This window comes from Argiope bruennichi, chromosome 2 (genome assembly GCF_947563725.1).
Source record: "Argiope bruennichi chromosome 2, qqArgBrue1.1, whole genome shotgun sequence".
NCBI classification, from domain to species: Eukaryota; Metazoa; Arthropoda; class Arachnida; order Araneae; family Araneidae; genus Argiope; species Argiope bruennichi.
The window spans coordinates 35,886,130-35,911,377 of NC_079152.1; the positions used below are offsets into that span (position 1 = coordinate 35,886,130).

Below are 25,248 nucleotides of genomic sequence, written 5' to 3' on the forward strand. Positions count from 1 at the left end.
CAAAATATGTAATATATATTTCAAATGAGTATATAATATATGTAATATATATAATATAATATATGTAATAAATGCTTCTTTTTGTAATTTTCTTTTGCATTTCACTTCCAGTATATCCAATTTTGAGTAGAAATCGATTTTTGAGATATTTTCATCCCACAAAAGCGGCCGACGATTTTATATAATAAGATTTCATTCTTCTAAAAGTGCTAGAATCTTTTTTTTTTTTTTCTATTCTTTGCTGATCTCAAGCCCTCAAGCTGAAAAACTTTGGGAAATAGTAAAAGTCTCGCGAACATTGCGAGTATTATATTTTTCATAAACCTCTTCCACAAAAAATACCAGTTGATATTTTCCCCTTGACCAGACCCTGAGGAATAATTCTGACTTTTATATTTCCAAGGAGAACGATGACATCTGAATACAGTTTTTACCAAAGATTTCAGATAACGTATTGAATCCAATTTTATTTTCACTTCTACCGCTTGTGTTAATGCAGCATTGCTTTAAAGAATTAATTAAGATGACATAACATTGCTTTAAAGAATTAATTAAGATGACATAATTTTAATAATTTCAATTAATAATTTATTCTTTAAGGTAATAAATATTGTGAATTTTAACTTTGAATCCATAGATTTTAATAATAATAATAAAAAAATAATAAGTACATCTAAATTTAAAACTCCAAATCCAGAAGTTGTAGATTCTAAACTGCGGAGAAATGTTTGACCATAAACGATAAAAAAAGCAGTAATACATTTTAAATTTAATAAATATTGCAAATTGTAATTTTATGCTCATCAGCTTTTATAATAATAATCTAAAAATGTCTAAGTTTGAATTTCCAATATCAAAGAGTTGTAGTTTATAAACGACAAAGTCTTACTATTTAACTTTTAACAAAATCTGAATGATGAAATTGGTGGATTTATTTTTTTAATTTTTAACCATATTTGATTCCTTTTAATAACTGTATTATAGGAAGAAACTACTTGGAATAAGAATGTTACTTACTTTAATGCGCGCAAAGTAAGTAGAGAGAGAGAGAGAGCGAGAGAGAGAGAGAGCGAGAGAGCGAGAGCGAGAGCGAGCGAGAAAGAGAGAGAGAGAGAAACAAATGCAAACTATTTATATATCTGTTGTGTCAATAAAATAATAAAAAAATATAACTAATAAATACTCAAATTTAATTTGAGCTAACTCTACACATATGAGTAGCACTGAATGAATTCTGATGTCGAATCTTGAACCCACTACCCTGAAATGGTCCTTTACTACTAAATTACTCTAGACGCTTGTTTCAGATAAAATTGAATATAATAAGTTACAGTCTCTTATTTTCTTATTAAGGTAAGGAATGCTTAGAGGAATGATTTTCTTATCATTCTAAGTCAATGAAGAGGAAATTGTAAAAAAATGATTTTAAAAAATAAGTAAAAAATGGATTATTAAACATTTATTCGTTATTGATAACATTTAAAATTCTGCATCCTTAATATCAGTAAAATGACTCAAAAAATTAATTTTTCAGATTTCATTTGGAATTTTTTTTCGGTTAAAATTATTAAAAATACAAAATAATTTCTTTAATTAATAGTGTTTTTTCAGCTACTAATAGTTGCAGATATGATTTAAAATAGAAATATTATGTTTTCCTTTAAAATTTGTAAACGATAAGCACTGTATCTGTATCTATGTCGTGCTTCGAATTAATTGAAAATACAACGAAAGAAAAACACATTTATTTTAAGTCCATCTGCATGCAAAAATTCTTTCTGAAATTTTTAAAAGAAATTTTTCTACTAGAATTCGTTGATTATAAGCAGTTTACTACTTTCCGAAATTTTCTCATATATATTTGTGTCTTCTTCTTAAATGAAATGGTGGATTGAAATAAATATCGTTTGCTTTACGCATTAAATATAATATTTACAGAAAAGGAAATTTTTCAATGAACATTTGCATTGATAAAATTGTGTTCGGAAATTCAAAAATGGGAGCTAAATTAGAATGAAAAATGGAACGTAATCGGCACCGAATTATCGTTTAATTAATTTTTCCTTCTTAATTGGTTTCAATGACAAATTTTTGAGTAAAAATTTTAATGCATCAATTTAGAAATTCTAATCAGAATTTTTGAAATGTAAAAATTATTAAATGTAGATTGAAAAAACGAATCAAAATTATTTCATTTTTGTATCCCTAGTTTACAAACACTAAATTTTTAATTTCATAAAATATTTGACAATTCATTAGATTTAATAAATTGATTATCGTAACGATGATTTGCATTTCTAATTAAAACAAATATTATTTTCTAAGAAATAAAAATTAAAGTTAGTGAATAATTTTCTTAATAAAATTATTTACAAAATAAAAATATATTAAAAAAATTAGTTTCATAAATATCTTTCGGTTACAGGTAATTAATAAATATGCAAATATTTTTTACTACTTTACTTCAAAAACGAGCTTTAAATATAGCTTATAAAATACATCTTAAGTCACCTTAAGATTGGAACCAACTTACAACTGTCTTTTTATTTAATATATAATTTTTATACAATTAATAAAATATGCTTATTGTATAACTTCAGTACACGTAATAAAATGCATTTAATGCATAATTTCAATACATCTAATAAAATATGTTTAATACATAATTTCAATGCTTCTAATAAGCAAAATACGCTCCGAATGGGTCCATTCATTCGAACGATTTAAATTTTTTTATACATTTGTATATATAATTGAAATTAAAAAAAAAATATTTTCGATGTCATCGCTACACACGTAAATATAAAAGCATTTGCGAAAATAATAAGAAATATCGTAAATTATTCTAAAAAATATTTTTCAAAACTAGAGAATTCCAAATCAGAGAAGATGAAAAAATTGAAACTGAGCTGAATAAAAGAGGAATTGCAAAAAAAAAAAAAAAAAAAGAGAGAGAGAGAGAATCTAATTTTTTAAATTTCCGTATAAAATAAATTATTTTTCAATGATATGCTGCAAACTAATCGATATGTATTTCTTGCTTATAGAAAATTTTAATATTTTGCTTGTTGTTTTTAATCAATTTAAGCAAATTTTAGAAATTATTTCCTATCTGCTATGAAGTTTTAAGTAGCTCTAGGTTCTATGTGTATCGTGCAAAATTTTTTTAATAATTTGTTCTTCATTAGTATCGCTATTAACAGATAATATTTAGACTATAAGCATTATCATGCAAGATTTAACATTATCATATTAGACTATAAATATTATCATGCTAGAGATTCAAAAATGGAAAATGATTTTATAAGGTTTAAGTGATATTTGAAACTGTATGTGAAAATTAAACCTTTCGAAACAATTTAATAAGTCATAAAAATATTAATCAATTATGTCATATTACCAACTTTTGTACTTTACATAATAAGCAAGTATGAAATGTCGTATTTCGGTGTCTCATTGAAAGCAAATTAACTCCTGTATGGTGGTAACTTAAAGCTTAAGTATAGTATAAAAATATACTGTTTTTGATCATTTAAGAGGAATTTTTGGTTTGAAATCATAAATGGCAAATTTGGCATCAACAAATAAGATTTTATCATTATATTCACAATAATAAGAAGGAAACAATATTCAAAGAATACATTACAGTTACCATAAAAACTCGTTATTTTTTTCTTTATAATGATGAAAACAATGAACATTTTATCAAATTACTTCAGATTTAGCAGGGTCCATTATATATTAAGGGAAACAGGCTAATTGAACATTTTTATGTTTCCTGATTTTGCCTTAAGAAATCATGAATCAGTATTTTTAAGTCCATAATTATTGGTGATATAACAGAAAAAAATCAATAATACAAAATATAAGTATATTATAATTATTGACACACTATCTTTTAAAAATATAAATTCAAACTTAATAAGACAAAATATGCCCAAAACAAAATATTTCTAATTTTATTTATTACAAACATCGCAATGCTAAATTTTGTTCTATTAGTTATAATTTGATAATATCGCATTTAAACTTATTTAATTTAATTTTATATATTAGTTAGTAAAAAGTTATGTTTAATGTTTAATATACGATTGTCGAAATTCACATGACGTTACTCAGGTATTTTCTTAGTCAGATTTATTAAAGAACAAAATTATTCAAAGGGGTAATTATTTTTTTTTATTATTTTACTGTGGAGAAATATTTTATACTTCCTCATTATAACGTTAATGATGTCATTAAAAACTATGACATTTTAATAATATAGTGGGTTATTCACTATATAATGACCGTAAAAAAATTTTAAGATTTACTGTGTACTCGGAAAAGTAATTCAATGCATAATTATTCACCTAATATAAACATTGTTTTATTGCTCTGAAAAATAAATATACATAATTGTTTTAAGTCGAATTTCTTCTAAAAATTAATCTACATCTTTTTATGATTCTGTAGACGTTTTTAATAATCAAAATTGAAAAATAAAACGTCGAAATGATGCACCGTTTTGAATGGTGAGCAAGAGTCACAATCAGATAAATAAATAAGATTTCTATACTCCACATTGTTCTTTTTTTCTTTCTATTAGACGTTTTCCCCTCAAAATAAAGGGTCTCTACTGAAATCGAATTTATTAATATGCTTAGTTTGATACATATTTTAATAAATCAGTTTCTTCATTCTTAGGAAATGAGTATACGGAATGAATGTGCAAAATATTAACAGGCTTCAGATATATAGATTTCACACCTTCTGACATTAATGAATTTTTATTAATTTTTCATATTTTATTAAAATAATATTTTAAATAAATGTAATTTTAGTAGTAAAACAGTCATCTTTTTCAGGGTTTTTAAACTTTTGTTGGAACATTCTGACTTGTTAAAATTCACATTCAGCAACCCTTTCTCGGAATACTGGACGAGCGGCAATCTTTATGCAGTGGGCGTTCCTCTTTTTCAGGAAGTTTTCTAGCGTTTTCGCCGTTACCCAGTGAACAGGAAGTCTCCCTGCATGAATCAGTATCTGACAGTTCGAATGCCTTTACCCTTTTAGAATATATAGCGGATACTCATTCAAGATTTCAAGGTTTTTTTATTCCTATTTCTTGTGTCAGGATTTCTAAGAGTTTTCTTTTATTTCCACGCACATTTTTTCAAAATCGATAAAAGCTTCGCTCTTATTTCATAGGAAATGTTATTTCCGTTTTTGGAAAGTTTTTAAGGCTGTATCATGAATATTCGAGCATTTTTCTGAATGCTTTTAGGTGCGTAAATAAAAAGCACGTAGAAAGAAAGATATATATATATATATATATATATATATTTTCCGTCAGCGCTTTGTGCAGCGAAAAATATGTTTCCTCCGATCAACTAACATTTTAAATGATCATCTAAACTTTTTATTTAATTTCTATATAATTCATTCATTTGAGTAAGGATAAAGACATTGAATGTTTGCTGATTCGAAACTAATGGCTGCATAAAAAATTTCGAGTTATTCAAAAACACCTGAAGTCTTTTTCTAAAATTGTATAAAGCAAAAAGATGACCATATGTTTTATAGCAAGACTATCAGCATATGTTTAATTGCAATATTTAACCTTTCAATAAATAATACATCACTGATAAATGCAGTATAAGTATTTTAACATAAAAAGTGATGATGAAAATTAATTGATTTTTTTAATAATTACGAAATTAAATTCAGTTTATAAGTAGGGTTATTTATAGTAGCAAAACTATTACTGCTTTCTTTTATACAACAATGGTTTAACAAAATTTCAAAATGAGCTTCACATCTTTAATATTCAAATTTCTTTATTCGTGAGAAAATATTTTTATTCCTTTTCTGATTAATACTTAATTGGGAAGTTAATTTTTCAAATGCATTCAAAATCTTTAAAAAAAATATTTATTCACAATCATTCAGATCAAAAGATACTGATGTATTAAGCTAACACAGCAATTTCAAAAATAAAGGAACTCATTCTTTATTTTAAATTAATCAAAATAAATTTGATTATTAGAATGGTTTTTTAACATTACATTAACAGAAAAATTAGGGAAAACAGTAAAAGTTTTGAATAACGACCAACTTGAATCAATATATTTCGAATTAATCATAATCCATTGCATAAAATAAATATAATTTGACATATTCAATTAACATATTTATAATAAAAAAGAGCTAACATCAGATTTATTAATTCTAGGGGCAATCAAAATAAAAGAGGTTATTTCAAACTAACGTCCTTAAAAGAAGGGGAAAACATAAAATATTCTTTTCCATTACGGACCCGCATCAAATATCAGGTTTCTCAAATGCTTTTCTTAAATATCGTTTGCTGTAATATGCAATCAAATCATTTTTTAAATGCAATTGAATATAAACCTTTAAGAAATTTTAAATTCTTTTGAAAAAGTAGAGATTTATTCAGGGTTTGAATTAACGAATCGTGGATGACTCATGTCAAATTCTTGAGTCATGGATTCACGATGAAAGTATCCGTGACTTTTAACAAGAATTTGACGCGAATCAATTTGATACTTTTAGGAATTTCAAACACCGCTTATATATAAAGTCTCCTTGCTGGAAAGAGAGATTTACAGCGATAATAAATGGTTACAGAATAGACACGAAATGAATGGTTACAGCGATAATAAATGGTTACCGAATAGACGAGAATTTAAACATTGGTGATTTGACAATTAAACAAAAATGGAGGTATCAAACAATGAAACGAAATCTGGCCTTTACTTTATTACCCGAGAACTGGAAATTCTCTAAGAAAATTCTATACCCTGTAAGGAGACTATAAAAAATAAAGCGTTCAAACAAAGATGAATTATTTGGATTGTTGATCGTAGTGTAAGTTCCATAGCTATGCTTTCAAAGTGTTATTGCATCTTTATAGTAAGTTATTTTGTATCTATTTATGTTATGTGTTTCTACATGCACTGTTTATTGTGTTAGCCTCGGCTATGTCTTTGCTATCCGTGCTAGAATAAAGATACATTTTTATTATCCGAAACTTCTTTCACCGCAAACTTACCAGGCGATTTTCTCCAACTATATTTTCTTCTATCTCTCTTATAACGATGATGATATATATAACTCTGAAAAAGCGAAATGTTGCCTGAGGCTTCATGAATATGCAATATGCAATATTCATTATGCAATACAAAAGAAATGTCTGCCGAGAAGACCAAAAAAATCTCAAATACAAACGTTACATTAAATAGTAAACTTGATTTTTTAATTGTGAAGATAATTCTATATGGTAAAAAAAAAATCACTAAAGGTATATTTACAAATAACAATAGTCAACTACAACAACATTTTTGAACAATACATTTTCAGGTGTTTCACTATTTTATAAATTTGTATATTTTTGAATTTATTTTCAAAGTATATTCCGGTAATAATACCGTCAATAATTATGTGTCATAAATTATATACATATAAAACGTCACTTATAACCTGAATAAATAATTACTTTGCGCGACTCTACTCTGTGTTAAAAACTCATATATATGTACATAATGTTATAAAGAGTTTCAAAAACCTTTTTTCCTTTGAGCTTTTTTGGTTTGATGAATATCATGTAAATGCATTAATTAATTCTGCATATCTTTTCTGCTCACAAATCCACAATCAACAAATTATTTTAATTAAAAGTCCAACTATCCAAAATTTCACCAAATGATTTATGACTGCAAAGATATAAACATCATAATATCAATATAAGAACCACCTGATTATGCAGAATATAATGTAAATGTTGCCATTTGAATGTTTGTCTAAGAACTAATCACGAAATATGTTTATATTAGATTTGCTAATTATAAATTTAAAGAAAAGCCATTCAAACTCAAACATAGTAAAGGACATTTCGTACAAATGATTTCAATGATTAGCTATTGAACAGTTAAATGAATCTCAATGAGATATTTATCAATAGGAAGAGATGGAAAAAAATGATCCGAATGAATGTCTTAGAAATCCATTTTCATCTTCATCATTCGTTAGATACACCGAAATGCTACACCCCTATATTTATCAACTATGTAAATATTTGAAATGCAAAATGCATTTTCCAATAACTGATTAATTTTGAAACTGAAAGAAATTTCTTGGATTAAATCTTCCATGTTCTATTAGTAAATCTCTCAATGTATCTATTACGATCAGATTCTATTTCCTAGAATTCAAAAACGAATGGTATAAGGATATTGAAGAATAAAAAAAAAATGACACAGGATTTTCTCTTATTAAATCAAGCGCATGTTTCAAAACATAAAAGAAATGAAAATGGTTTAAAAAATTAATGCATTTCACTAGAATTTAATAAACTTTAATCGAATGAAATAATATAATTAACATTAAAAAATTAATATAAGTAATCTAATTACTTAAAAGAATTACCAATGCTTTATTTTAGGAGGGGAGAGTGTATATTTTTCTGTAACTCATAATAAACGTTAAAAATTTTTTGACTTATTAAATTAAAATCGTTATTATATATATATATATATATATATATATATATATATATATATATATATATATATATATATATATATATATATATATATATATATATATATTGAGAGAGAGAAAGAGAAAGAGAGCATAAAAAAGAAGCATAAAAAAATGGAAAAAATAAAATTATGAAAACAAAAAAAGTAAATCAAAAATAATAAATAAAGTGAATAGCGAAAGTAAAGCGGAAAAGAGAAAAAAAATACTCAAACTGTTGCAATTTAATAAAAAGCTGTGAAAATAAATGCACACTGTTTCTACTTCTTATTGTTGATTTGCTGTTTTATATAAATATTTATTTCTAATGCTAATATACAGAATTGTGTGCGTGTGCCCCTTCATCGCTTTTAATTCTGAAAAGCAAAATTTTAATTTATGCTTGCATCTATAGGTAAATGGTAAACATTAATCGTAATACTTTTTTTCTGAATCAATATAAATAATTAGAACATCAAACAAACTTTGTATTTTTTGAGTACACGTATTGAAAGAATATTTATAAAATTGCGAAGTTTTATTATTCACTATTTTCACATTTATATATATATATATATATATATATATATATATATATATATATTCTAAATGAAGAGAAAAAAATCTCGACTATGTATTTATAAGAAAAATAGTTTATGAATAAAGCTATAAAAATGAATTCATTTGAATAGTAAACATACACTCAAGAAACGTAGCAAAAGCATGCAGGCTATAAAAGTAATTTTATCACAAAAACTGCATTAAATAGTTCCAACCGAAAAAATCTCATGCAATATTTACATTTGACTGATATATTTTCAGAAGTGTTTTCATCAAAAAGTAGAAATGCCAGCAATGACGCGCAAAGAAAATGTTTCATCCATTTTTAAAGGTTATCGAATGATCCATAATAAGATTAACTGATTTTATTCATTACTAGCCGCCTTTGGCGACCAGCCGGTTCGCTAATCTTAATGCTCGTTAAAATTTTAATAATTAAATATTTTATGTAATTCCTACTTTAATATCTTCTTCATCAAATATTTTAACATAACATAATATGTATCTCTCTAATTTTCTGTTAGTTTCGGTAGAATTTATGCTTAAAATTAAAATGGAAATGACTAAACTGCAATTAATATAATAATAATATTTTTTACTGAAACAAAGCATTTTTTTTAATAATATGATTACTGATAATAGAGTCACTGAGCGTTTAAACTTTATGGGCACTAAAGAATATCTTTCTTAAGTTATGTAATATCTCAAGAATTTGTCAACAAAATATTCTCAGATTCATCATGAACAGATCGATTCATTAACAATGTTTAATTTTAAATGCATCGAACTTCAAGAAAATAAAATGAATCGTTTAAAATAATCGGTCGAAAACAGGTTTAAAAAAACTACTTAAAAAACGATGTACTTAAAACTATAAGCAGATACAAAAAATATATAACTAACTTAAATACAATTTACTTACAAAAGCATGCAACTAACCTAAAAATAATTTAAATCATCCGTTGATAACGGTTGTCATGGCAACAATCAGAACAGAGTGCGCATGCGTGAATTTTCTTCGTCAGTTACGTTAACACAAATGCGTGAATTTTTCTTCGCCAGTTGGGGTAACGCTATGCAGAATATACATTTTTAATTTCCTTTATTCTGTGTTATTTTAATTCAAAAGTACTTCAGAATGAATCTGAAACATGGTTTAATTAACAATGTTTAATTTTAAATGCATCAAACATTAAGAAAACAAACAGAATCGTTTGAAATAATGCGCCGAAAAATATTAACCCTAGCCTCATTACTGTTGGGTGAAAAAAAAACTGAAGCCTTATTCATTTGGCGTTGGAGAAAATGGAAGATTTTTTTGACGGGAAAGTTAGTTTTTAATTAATAATTAAAATTCTAATTAAAAATTCGAAAAAAGGAATCCCAGGTGCACATTCCCGACCTCCAAGGTATACATGTACCAAATTTGGTAGCTGTAGGTCAAACGGTCTGGCCTGTAGAGAGCCAACACACACACACACACACACACACACACACACACACACACACACACACACACATTGAGCTTTATTATAAGTATAGATTAAATAAAAATAAGATAGTTCAGATTTTTAAATAATTTGAGAGCTTCAGCAAATACATTAATTGATAGTATATAAAAAATAATTACTGGAGTGTAAGCACAAAAAAAAAAAATCAATGCGAATGTACTTATAGACAGCCTTTCAAAAAAAAAAAAAATTCAGTAAAATTCCTACATTGAAAATTTGTTCTCTAAATACACAGCATCAGTTGGTTTACAGAAGCGAGAATTTCAATTTGCAAAGTCTTTGAAGCGTGCGTTTGACAAAACGAAGAAAACGCTGTAAAGAGAGGGCAGGAAAAAGATAGAAAAACTGTTCTGCGACAACTCAGTTGCGGAAGGGAATTCGAAAACACTTCAAGGTCCAAGTTTTTTCGAAAGTTGTCTCAATGCATATCCTACAAAATATTTCGAAGTTTCTAGACAGTTTTCTCGTGCAAACAGGAGTTCTATAAGCATCCATCGATTTACACAATATGAATAAATTCTACAACACATAAATAAATAAAATGCTTAATAATTGAACCAAATTTTTATAAAAGATCTTCTAAAAATATGAGAAGCTTATATGTTTGTGTAGAATTTTTACAGGGCTTTTTCGATCATCCAAATCCCTCATTCACTCCCACCTTCTATTTGTTCGCACCAGTGCTAAATATAGTTTTCTCGACAAAATTACAGACTGTTCCTTTGAAGTCGCCATAATATAATCCTTTCGCATTTCCTTCCTGGTCCATTAATATTTTTGTAAAATCTTCATCTCTCACAATATGCGTGTTTTCCATAAATGTATTTATCTTTTTAGCTGCTGTCGTTTATTTCTTTTATTCATTTAATGTCTATTTTTTTCCTGGTCCATTGTCGCCAAACAGAATGTAAGACTGAGAAAAATGGCTTACATTGATTTTTAATATAAACAGACTCATGTTCGTAATCATTGTAAAGAATGAATTTGAATACCGACAAATAGAATTACCTTTTAAATTGTGAAACTATTTCAATGCTAGGATGAAACATTTACAATTAATAGTATTCCGATTTAAATACAGAATAGCATAATTACGCTTTAAATTATTGAACTATTTCAATACTAGAGTGAAGCAGTCCCAATTAATAACCGTCAACACTATGTATTTACCATATTTCGAAGGATTTTCAATGGAATACAAATCGAAAGAAAAATGATCAAGTGGCAACATTTTAACCATTGTAGAATTCATTGAGTTTGCTCTATTTACATTTAAATGGAATGAGTAGGGGATTAGTAATTGGAATTGATTGACCTGTCAAAACGCACAAGCTGACTGAATTGTCAAAAGCGCAAGTTAACTATAATAGAATATTTGCAAACTATTGTTGCAGTTGTGCTCCGATAAGAGTTGGTTATTTAACCTCTTTGAAGGATTGCAATACATGCAGATCCAATGTATCGGCATTAAACTGCTGCCTTTTTTAAGCTAAAAATGCAAACGAAATAATGTATTTTTTTTTCGAAACACTTGAGAGATTACCTTATTGAATCACATGTGCCAACCGTACCAAAAATAAATTTATTAAGGGAATTGTGATTCCTGCAATTTTTTCTAACTGAATATGAAATTCAAAAGTTAATCCATGTTAAGTGATAATAAATATTAAAGCTAAATATACCTATCCCAAACCTTATCTGAAAATAAAAATCCGATATATAATCATTTCTTATATCAGAAAAATATATGTGAATTCAAAAATATACAAATTTGCCAACCGCCGATAAGGCTTCATGGTTGAGAATCGAACAGAAGCTAGCAACCATCAATGCAATTATTGAATCAACCTAACAAATTGTTAGATATACGTTTTCTTGTTTGCTTTATGATTCTGGAAAATCCAAAACTAAAACTCGTCCATTTTAATTTTATTAGAATTTAATTGTGGAAGTTTAAAAATAGTTGAAGTAAAATGTAAATATGTGTATAACAAACGACATAACAATAGCACTTGAGGACATATAGATAGATATATGGGAGAAATATCCTTAGACATTCATCTGCAAATATTCAGAGGAATGCATGATAATGGGAAAAAAAATTTGGAGGGTTGCCACCACTAATTCTAAAGGAGATTAAAAATGGTGTTCGAATGTAACAAATCAAATCAAAAGTAGGATCAATGGCTTTGAGGTAGAAAAATTTTGCCAATTTCTAGTCATTCATTTAAATATTATTAACATTTACTCTCATGTATTTGTATATAATTCATGTCATGTAATTAAACCATTATACTATAAGGATAGCCTTCATTCAATATTACAAACTATTCGTATAACATTCATTTGATCCCAGTTTAGAAGTGTTTGAACTGATCATCATCTTAAAGATGTGGCATTCATATAGTAAATAAATGCAAGAATTAATTACTCCAAGCTTTTAATGTCTTGTAGTTCCCAATTTGTCATTAGATGTTGCTTTTCATTACCTGTAAATCTTTCCACCATGATATCCTTTTACTGAAGTAAACAGATGCGCAACAAGGCTAGCAATCATTCCATTTCCTGTAAAACATCTCACTCAGTGCACTCGCTCTAACTCAAAGTTGTCCCCCAAATGCACACACCGGATTCCATTAATTCGGCACGGAATCGGGGCAAAATACCTTTTGAATGATCGAATGAGCTCATGACAATTTGTATCCGAAGATGCAGAGTGCGTAAATATTGAGAAATGTGTTTGACGCATGATGATAGTTGTAGAAACCCTCCAATATTTGTCGAACGAAACAAATTAAATATTTGATTACTTCCTCGGGAAAGGGCTGGATATGGATAGCTGTTTAGTGGTGGAAACATTACTTAAAATTAACGCACTGAAACGATATAGTTCAAAATACCAAATAAAAATGCCATTCGAAAATCCGCTCACTGTTCAGATTTTGAATTCCTAAATTGTTTCTGAAACAATCATTTCTAAAATCTTATAATGTCAACCACACAGCGAGCGCTTAAATTAAAAACGAAGAAATTGAATATCTCATAGCTTGTGAATAACCTAGAGGAAGAATTCCTTTTTGTATTTAATTTCCTTTTGTACCAAAATTATGTTTCGAGAATATTAAGGTGCCATCAATTTAAAATCGATATTACTATAGGTTTCGTTTTACATAAAGAAACAGAAAATGATATACTATTTTAAAATGAAGGACAATAAAGTAGAAATAATATTTTAATATAAATTACGTTTTCCCATCGAACTTATGAACGCCTTTTATATTTGATTATCTGAAATAGTAATTACTGCAACTAAACAACGCATTTTTGAATTAAATAATCTTAGTATATTTTTATTAATATCCAAAATGGATAATTTTTCTTAAAATTCTATGAATACACACCCACGCGCAACTTTTTAAAATTTAATTAGAATTTTTAAACTAAATCTTAATATATTTTTATTAATATCACAAAATAGAAAAATTGTCCTTAACATTTTAAGAATACACACACACATATTCATTTATGATGAATGTTCAAAAGATATTGCATATTATAAATTATAATTTCATATTTGTTTATTTTTTTAGTAATATAATTTAAACCAAAATTTATCTGGAAAAGTTAAATGGATATATGCAACCATGTTAGGCTGACAAAAACGATTAATACTAAAATAAATTCCATTGCTTAGAAGTGAAGTGAAGAAATTAAATATTTTATAATTTGTTCAATTTCGAATACGATTGATTGAGCCATTCATAGTTCACTTCAGTTGAGGCGTTTCCAATATAATATTCTGCTTCTGTTTCCATTTAGCTTATAGTAAGTCTTTGCGGCGGGGTGGTTGGCTGTACGCAAGAAGAAGTAGTCTTTGCGGATTATACCACTTTCCGAATAAATTGGTATAATTAAAAGAAATGTAAACTAGTGAAAAAAAGCGGGAAGTGTGATTTTGACTAACTGTGTTTTACATCAGTATAAAATAGTTTCTATTAATTTTTAAAATCATATTGAATAATAATGTTAAAGCGAGAATAAAAAAGTAGCAAGTTGATAAATATAAACTGCAACAGAATGATTCAAACGGTTTCTAAAAATTTAGGTAATATATTTGAGGATAATAATATGTATTTATGTTTCATGAACTTGAATAATACATTTGATGATTATTTAAATTTTCATCACAAAAAAAAATTAGATGTAAAGGCATATCTTCAATTTAGCATAATCAAAAAAATTAGGAATAGTTACTTTCATCTTTCTAATTTATTATTAAAAACAGAAACTGAAACTTTTAAATGTTTTATGCATAAATTTTGTTTCATTTGCGGGTTCGTAAAGATAAAATTCTTTATGATTTTTTTGAAAATTCCGAGCTATTTAAAACATTATTAAGGTATATATATTATGGTTTATGTGATCAATCGATTATTTAATGAAATTAAACGAGTTTGTAAATAATAAAAAAAGCATTTTTTTTACTAAAAAAGTTATTGTGAGAAATAAATCAGTCACTTTCACTGATTAGTGCTAATATCGTCAATTGATCACACTAAAATAACATATAAACTGGTCCCAAGATATTAAAGGACTATAACATTTCGTAGGAAAGAATTCAGTAAATTTTTGTCAATATAATCATAAATATAAAATAAAACTTAAACGGTAAACAGCAAATTTAGGGTAATATACAATATCAAATTATTTCCATACATGTTCTTTGGAATTAAGATCTGAAAAGATTCAAAGAAACTGGGAAAATACATTAGGATAACAGAGAACATTATTACGAACAATTTCTAATTGCACCACTAAACCTTTGTACGCGTGTAGTATATTATTCTATAAGAATGTTTGGTAAATTACAGTTATTTTTCTATGAAGTAAGGTTATGTATACCCATTTAACATTAAATTTTCAAAGACCGTATGCCACCACTTCTGTTACGGTCAATTTCGAATATAGTGGCGGAAAAATAAACTATTTTCGGATTCGCACCAAATGTACTAACACCTTGAAAAGGAGAGTAAATAAAATCTTCTTTCATTCGTAAGCGATATATTTTTTCCAACGCTAATCAACCTGATTGATGTATATATATATATCAATCATTTACATGTTTCTTTTTATTTTTTTCCAATTCACATATTTTTATTCGGTATATATCTTTCATTTGAAAGGTAATAAAGAAAATACCCCACCCCCATCGGGTGTGATAATAACATAGAATTTCTTGTAACTATTACAATTTTATATAATCTCTTTCGTGACTGTTCAATGACGCATTTGGAAATCGAGATTTTATTAGTAACATCTCTGTTAAAACGGCCCTTGTCTTATTTCCCACCATTCTACCATTAGTAGAGTCGTCTACATGCTTTATGTGACTCATACCAATTGCTATACCAAGAGAATAAAGCATGCCTATAACGCAAGTTCAATGCATTTTTTTCAGATTGCTCATTTAACATTTTTCTCTTTGATTTCCATGTCTATTATGTAGGTTGATTTTACTTCCATGTCTATTATATATGTCGATTTTACTCCCATGTCTATTATATGTGACGGTTTTATTTCCATATCTATTATATATGCCGATTTTACTTCCATGTCTATTATATATGTCGATTTTACTCCCATGTCTATTATATGTGACGATTTTACTTCCATATCTATTATATATGCCGATTTTACTTCCATGTCTATTATGTATGCCGATTTTACTTCCATGTCTATTATGTATGCCGATTTTACTTCCATGTCTATTATGTATGCCGATTTTACTTCCATGTCTATTATGTATGCCGATTTTACTTCCATGTCTATTATGTATGCCGATTTTACTTCCATGTCTATTATGTATGCCGATTTTACTTCCATGTCTATTATGTATGCCGATTTTACTTCCATGTCTTATTTATGCCGATTTTACTTTCATGTATATTAAATATGTCTATTTGACTTCCATGGGTATTACATGTCAAAATATTAAGAATTTATTATTTTTTTTCAATTGCGTCAGTTTTATTTAATCATGCTCAGTTTACTTTTAGGTACGAAAATTTAGTGTTCATTCTCTGAATTACTAGTACCAATATAATTTTCAGCTGAATATAAAACATATGGGAAAAGTATTTAAACATTTTAGTATACTTCAGAAAAACACCCATAAATATCAATTTAAAAAAAAATTCAATTAGTATATATATATATATATATATATATATATATATATATATAATGAGTGCATATAAGTTTTAACAAAACCCATGCAATTGAAATGAATTTAACACAAAGCACCATTTTAATTTCTAAAATATCATAATATAAAGACATAATAATTAACAATTTGACCAAATTTAAATTTATTACCAAATTAATTAAAAACTTATTTCTTTATAATTGTCAAATTTTTATACCTTTTACATTTATGTTCCTTCTAAACATCACCTTGCGGTTTCTTGTATTCTGTACCTCTAAAACTATTCGTCCGTTAGAAAATATTTTTAACTATAATTGCATAAATGAAAATTATCCAAATTTTAAAATAAATATTATTATGAGCAAATACGCAATTTCAAAAATTTTCTTAGAGTTTTCTGACACATGCTAAAAAATCTCGTAAGTTAACAAAATCCTCTTTTTTTAAAAAATAATACTACCTATGTTTTATTATGAATTGAATAAGTTTATTTTCATAATCACTTATGTTATTTTTAGGAATTTTCTTAATCTGAAAATTTGAACCATTAAAATATAATTTTGGCCTATTAAATATATATTAAATATTTGGTACATTAATATCTAGTTTTGTAATTTGCCAGTTTCTTAATAGATTTCTTATTTTGTTTTTTAAATTTTATATAATTCAATAAATTTATTAAATTATATGATTTATTTCCCATTCTTCAACATTTAAATTATATAAGATATCTCATGAACAATTATTGTAATCATTTCAAATTATAACACATAAATAAAGAGATTTTAGTTCAGATTATTCAAAAGTATTAATGCATAAAGACAAAAACAGAGTTAGCTGTAACCATCAAAAATTCATTTGTTGCAGAAAAACAAAATCACAATGAAATATATCCAATTGAAAAAAACCTTAAGGAAAGATACATACCACTTTCTGCTGGTCGAAAACTTCACTTCCGATGCGCGTAAAGTTTTTCAACTCTCACAAATTAATTCCAAAAATTATCGGTGACGAGAAGAATACACTTTCACAGTGCGAGTTCCACTGGAAATACGGTTACAGAGAAGTTTCACCGCACTCGCAAAACTTCAAAATAACAAATAAAGAAATCTTCCACTTTCTAAAAATAATTAAATCATCAGTCTCAAAACATTTTCCGCATTGGCTGTTTAATCAATAAAAAAATTTTAAACACTGTAATATTTCCGTCAATAAATATTCCTTCGACAAACTTCGGCGATTTTTGTCGAATGCAACCGAAAAGTCCCGCTCATCACTCGGAGGAGAAACTCGGATCTGAGAGGAAGATGGGCTCACCAGCATCCCTTCGGGGGTTGCCTGAGCATCTCCTACACACGTTTGGCGCCAACCAAAACTCGCCAACTGTCTCGCCGATTAAAAGGCTATAAAGTTTCACCAGTTAAGTTGTAATGATGGCGAAGCATGTGATTTCCAGTAATAAGTAGAGCATTATTTGCACTTGGTACCGATTTAATAAGATGGAGTCTGGTTTTATTTGCCTTTCACAAGGAGATGCAACTTATTCGTAAATATGCACGCGTTCTTAATTCTTAAGATTATGGCCCTTTTATTAAAAGGTCTGCATGTTTACTTCGTTCGTTGCTAACACTTCGTTCGCTGTTCATAAAATATTTACCAGTTTACTTGATCATTTGTTGTATATTTTATATCTAAAGTGAAAATGGAGAATTTAATGTAAGTTATGTTTAACGTGATAAGAAATGTCAACAATATGTTACTAATATTAAAATATGATTAAAAATGATTAGTTTTTGCAATAAGATGATTAAATAAATATTTAACAAGCTAAAGAGAAAGATTTATCTAGAAATAATTTTATGAAAACTGATGCGTATATCAAAGTTCACTAGAAATCACAGTACACAATTTTAGTTTAGTAAAATTAATTCCATTTCAAAGCCAAGCGAAAGTTATTTCGAAAAGCTTCTAGAAAGTTCTAACTGTTGGAAATAAGGAGAATTTCTATGAGCATACCCACAATCCAATATTCAACTCCACATTATTGGGATAATACTTGTTCCTTGTTGTCATTTAACGTATACCAATCTCACAACCTGCAATTCTTCATGGTAGAAACCGAAATTCTACCAACAGACCATAGTACCTTTTAATAAAGAAAAAAAAAATCTAGAATCGAATTATCAGTGCAGTTAACAATTATGTAGCTGGTAAAGTAACACTTAAAAGAGCTTTGGAAGCTCTTATTTTGCTAGCACATGTTGCCATTCATTATGTTCTTATACGCTTATTATGAAACAAATTCTTTAAGTGACCGCATGCAGAATGTTAATGACACCATATGGATATTGTATTTTAAGAAAATAATATTGCAATAATAACATATAATGGCGATATTACATTTATTTCAATGTTATGGCAACAGTCTATGGTATAAATAAATAATCTAAACCTAATATAAATTTCCTTCTTTTATTTTATAATGTCTCTCATATAGATTTTTCAAATTCAGATATAAAATGCAGATGTATAAGCAAGTATATGACTAACCATATATTAAAATTATCTACTGAATCTTAACATGATAAAAGAATATTACGTCAGCCCGTATAGAACTTCTCAAAGTGATGCTTGCCTTTTTAGGTTCCTAATTTTCCAATATGCAGACACGTATACTTAAGCCATGGAATTTTAAAATTCTTTTCACTGATACGCAATAAGATAACGGTTAAGAATGTATTAGTAATGAGTGGCGGAAAAATTGTATGTTAGAAAAAATTTATAAAGAAAGGCGCGTAATATTTTTTATTGACTTTTTTGATAGATCATCATTGTTTGAATAATTTTCTTGGCTATTTCAAAAACTTTATTTGAAATATGCATGCTTATAGAGACCGACTACATTTACAAATTCTATTAGGATACTATTAAAAAAAATTTAAACACCCCTGAAAGAAAGGAGCAGAAAAATAATAAATATATACAAACTCTAAATTATAAATGAAAAAAATACAAATAACTAGCAATAATCAGAAACTAAAATACAAATACCCACAATAGGATGACAAAATCGTGAGGGCAGATAAATATCACAATATGCATAGTTAAAAATAATGTTTAAAAAATAAAGCAGTCAATAGAAAAGAAAAAAAAATCAAGTAGATAAAAGCTGAGAACAAGTCGCTTTAAAAACGAATATGATAAATGTCATATTCCCAAGAAAACCCTTTAAAGATTTTATAAAATTTATAGAAATAGAGCCTTTTAATATGGACAAATTCAGAATAAACATTTGGAAAAGTGATATGGTTTCTTATAGTGTTTACAAGCACATATAGAATTCTTACAGAAATAAGAATATAAATACAATCAATCGAAACATTGATAACCTTATAAAAGAAAACAACACAAGAAATATCTTGTCTACAACGCAAATCAAGCAAATTTAGCATATTACATAAACAAGAATATTTATTTTGACAGTAAAGTCCATTTTTCTTGCAAAACAAATACCGTAATAAACTGGTTTGAATACGATCAATAAATTGAATTTTAGTACGGCGCGTGGAATCCCAAATTTATTCCAGATGGTACGTACAATGCCAAATAATCTACAATATTTCAGACAAGATCTAATATGAGCATAATATAAAACCTTCAGGGCACTCGAAAATTCAATAGTTTTGCATTTGAAAATTCCAAGCCTAGGATAGGCTTTGAAAACCAAGGAATCAGTATGTTCGAGAAAAATTAAGTTAGTGCTGAAGAGAGTACTCAAATATGTAGCTGAATATGAGCGTAATAATACAAGTTCATTAATTTTATAAATATTATTTAAAGGAGGAACTTTTCCTGTATAACTGATAATACTACATTTATCAATATACAGGTGTAGATAATTAACTGTGCACCATTTAAAAAGAGAACCAACAAATGTTTGCAGTAGGACAGCATCAATTTTAGAATGTATTGGATGAAATAACCAAGTCTTCAACAAATAAAGGCACCCAAATACTTAAAAACACTAGTAATATCGTTAATAAATAAACAAAAACTAAAAGTCCAAGATTTGAACCCTGAGAAACCGCGGAGGTACCCGAGAACTCTCATGAAACAGTATTATTAAAATGAATATAGATAATCCTATTATATAAATAAGACATGAGCCAATCCACCAGGTTCACTTGAAAACCATGATTATATAACTTAATTAAACGAATTTCAAAATCGATATAGTCAAAGACCTTTGAAAAGTTAGTGTAAATTACATCATATTAAGTACCAACTTCAAATGAAGAGGAATCGTATTTTACAAGCAATATAAATTAATGTTAGTTGAACGTTTTCGGATAAAACAGTGTTGAAACAAAGAAATTAACTTTTTTACTTACTGGAAAAGTCTTTCAGGAATTATAGTTTCAAAAATTACAAAAAAAGCACTTGAAATAACATTAGGAATATAGTGTTTACAATAATGTTTATTTTCTTTTTTAAAACCAGGAATAATTTGTGTTCTTCCAGATATGAGGAGATACATTAGTTCTCAACGCCAAATTAAACAAAATAAACAGTGAATAAATCAAAAGCTCCGCGCATCCCTTAATAGTTAAGGTTGAAATGGCATTAACACCTACAGTTAAAGAAGATTTTAATTCCCCAATAGTCAACATCACATCATAAGTTACAGTTTCGATTTTAATAAGATCACTGTTGTTACTTACATATTTAGGAATGCCGATAACATTCGTGTTAGGTTTGAAAACAGAACAAAAATAAATAGCAAAAGAATTTGCGATATCGTCATCATTTTCATAACGTACATTATTGTAGTATTTGGTATTCGACGAATCGATTTTTTTATCCTTGAAATAAGAACATATATTTTTTAGGAATCAAAACTAAATTATTTTCTACTAATCGTTATTACGCGTCATAATGTTTTTAGATATTATACTTGACGGGTGATCGTAAAGATTTAAATTCGTCAAATGAAGCGGGTTTAACACCCTTTTAAGTTTATTTATAGATATTTGTCTTCCTTTTTATTAGTCTCCTAGTTTCCACTGAATACCAGAAGGAAAATTTCCCACTAAGAGTTTTTCTAAAAGGAACAGTTCTACAAAAATTGCAATCTAGATCATTTAAAAACTAAAAGCATCATTGATTATGTTATTAAAATCCAGTAAAAAAATTACAATCAATCTCACGAAACAAATGCTGCATAGTTAAAAACACTGCACTTTTAAAATCAAGTCCAGAAATATTCGGATTGGAGTAGAAAGATATATAAACAATAGAAAAAGACAGAACAAGATGATATTTATCCTCAGATACCAAAGGGTTATCGCTGTGTTAGACAGAAACATCACTTGAATCAGCATTTGGATAAAATCAAATCAAAATATTTATTATTACAGTTAAGAATATTATTACACTGATCCAAATTGAAAGTATTTATAAAATTTGACATTTCATAAACAATTGTATTGTTTCGAATCACAAAAACCATCATATATAAGTAAATTAAAATCCGCCCAAAAGCCAAATCCTTTAAAATAATCAGAAAATGCAACTTACGTGTCTACACGTGAGGAAGGTGGCAAGTAAACAATACATAAAAACATCCTTTTCTGTGATTTAACTTGATTGAAATCCAAATAATTTGAAGATCCAAACCAGGAACGTCCAATTTACTGCACGAAATAGAATTTTTTGATAGCCAGAAGAACACCACTACCGCTGCTGGAGGAATTAGATGATAAACATATTTCTTTTTGAAAAGCAAGCCACCGAACATCAAATAGCTTCAAAGAAATTGCAGCGTCAGAAAGCCATGTGTGTAATATAAATTGCGTCATAGTCCATTAAAGCTACATAACTAAAAAAATCCATAGTTCTGGTGCTTAAACCACAAACTTTTTGATAAAACAATGACAGTCTATTTAAATCTGTTTTTGTAGATAGATATTTGGTGGAGGGTTGCTGTTGATTTTAGAGTTATATATCTGATCATCTTTTAATCTATCAAAAAATACCGTCACCAGGCAGATATCAGGCCAAATGGATGCATACGATGGGAGATGAAATTCTTTCTCGACAATTTCTGTATGAAAAACAACAACATAAAATTGGAATTTAGTCTTAATTCTTCTTCGCAGAACATGTTTTAAAGGATTTAGAAATTGGAGCACTTCATTGATAGTAGTGACAGGACTGTCTTGCAATAATAGCAGTTGTCTTTTGGGTAACTTACACACACTTTTTAACGTCGATATCTTACTGGCGCCATTGATTATCAATTTCTTGTCGGACTTGACTCATTTTACAGCAATTGAGATGCTTCGAGACGCAGAAACATATGTTTTGAATGCAGGATTAGAATTTTCTTTCACAATTACATCATGCAAGTTAGCATCCTGATATTCTGGCTGTCTGGCAATACTTTTAGATACGTTTTAGTATTTATGTCAAAAGAAGATAAAAATATCACATTTAAGGTCAATAAACAATTCCATAATACTGTTCTGTTGATTAGCACCAACATCTTGAACCATGTTGGACACTTTCATCTACATGCAGCATTAAAATGACAGGTTTTAACTCATGTAAACTGTACTTTTATCGGCTTATAGTCACACTGCTAAAACTACCACATAATTTATCAGTAAAAATCTTCCGTTTCACCGCCCAAAACACCGCAGTTCAAATTTGCACCATCGCACATATCAGCCATGATGCCAAAATAGTTTTACGTGGTAAAAGACTGAGCAATTATCATCTTGTTGTTTATGTTAATTCAGAATCAATGCTTTGGGGAAACAAAATGCTGAGATAATGATAATCCTTACATAAGACCTCAAATATAAAAAAAAAATGAGGGCGAACTTACATGAATTTTCTAACAAAACGAAAAGAAAAGAAGTGGTGTTCCTGAAACTGTCTCATATATTTTCGAACAAACTTGCCATGCCAGAGAACACCGCATATAGCACTCTCATACAATAGTTACAAAATACTATCTCTTGGCAGGAATTTAGCATTTTTATTAAGTTTATCTTGTTACCTTGGCGGGTATCTGTTCTTTTCTTTTTCTTCTTTTTTTTGTTGTTGTTGATTAATCTCCGGTATGCGGTTAATAGGATTCCGAAATTCGAAATTGTGTTTTAGACGCGTGTTCTCTAATTCACGAAAACAAAAATTTGGCACAAAACAAAACAGGTAATTAAAAATTCTATACAAACTTTCATATATTTTAGTTCTTGCGTTTTTAAATGATCGCGTTTAAATGTTTCTGAAAGTACAGACCAACAAATGTTCAGCCCGTCATTGGGTTTTGACACAAAATGTGGCAAGTGTTTATAGATGTTAAATTCGAGTACCGAATCTTATCAAACTATCTATCTCCATTTTGTTGTTATCATATTAACTTATATTCAAACAGTTGGACAGATGCACTTCCACCGACAGATCTTACTCAAAACTTGATAGATATCTGCAATTTTCTTTTAAAAAACGCACACCAAATATCGACCGTCTAACTTAAAGTGTTTTTGAATTATATGGACAGACAGATAAACAGACTGATGGAAATTTTCTCAAAATGTGTTTTTCGAACTCAAAGATGTCTAAAACATGGAAATTAGTCAAAATCTCGCGTTCGCAATTTTCGTTTTCTTTTGACGATTGCTATATTTTCCATTTACTACGTATACAGAAAAGTAAAAAAAAAAAAAAAAAATGTCTACAAATGTTTGCTATTAAAGCAATTTTCAGTAAATTGGCAAGCTGATTAATCTCAGGTTAAAATATTATGCAGTTAAAAAAAAAGACTGATATCGTAAATTGAATACAGAAAAAAACGCCAGGTTCCAAAATTTGCAACTGCAGTTTTTGTACTTGGAAATGTGACGAAAAATGGTATCTTCGATCCTGTTATAATGATACACTTTTCCTCCAACTGACATTGATGATAACAATCCGTTTCTTTTAAATGTTTGATTAGTTTGATATTTTTCTTAAGGGGAAGGGGAGAGATTTCAACAAACTTCTCGTTTGCTCAAGTCTTCTTTTAATCGAAGAAATGGAGTTTAATTTTTGATTATTAAAAAAAAAATATTTATTATGCAATGATTCTCATATAAGCAGTATACAAAGAAAAAGTTTTATAAGCGATAGAAAAATATTTTGAACTCAATTTTGACAAGTTTTCACGTTTCAGACAATCATATATTGCCTATACATCTTTTTCTGTGATTATCTATCTTTGCTTTTCTGCTTCTGAATAAAATATCCCAAAACCGCTTACAGCTAAATTGATAAAAATTTATATATGGTTAAATTTGTAATTCAGCAAACTTTCCGTTTACTCAAGTCTTCTTTTAATCGAAGAAATTGAGTTTAATTTTTGATTATTAAAAAAAAATATTATGCAATGATTCTCATATAAGCAGT

The 25,248-nt window shown here is 27.7% G+C and overlaps 1 protein-coding gene across 3 annotated transcripts in view; it reads right to left on the reverse strand.

The window, feature by feature from the left end:
* The window catches only part of LOC129958118 (protein artichoke-like), a 433,828-nt gene extending 410,397 nt beyond the window's left edge, over window positions 1-23,431 (reverse strand). For 2 of the 3 annotated variants that reach the window (XM_056070317.1, XM_056070339.1), the window contains exon 1: window positions 17,725-18,080. The gene's annotated coding sequence lies outside the window, so the exon portion shown is untranslated. Of the gene's footprint in view, window positions 1-17,724; window positions 18,081-22,374 lie in introns of those variants that run through there. The other variant, XM_056070331.1, reaches the window with a different exon arrangement.
* Window positions 23,432-25,248: the final 1,817 nt, after the last annotated feature.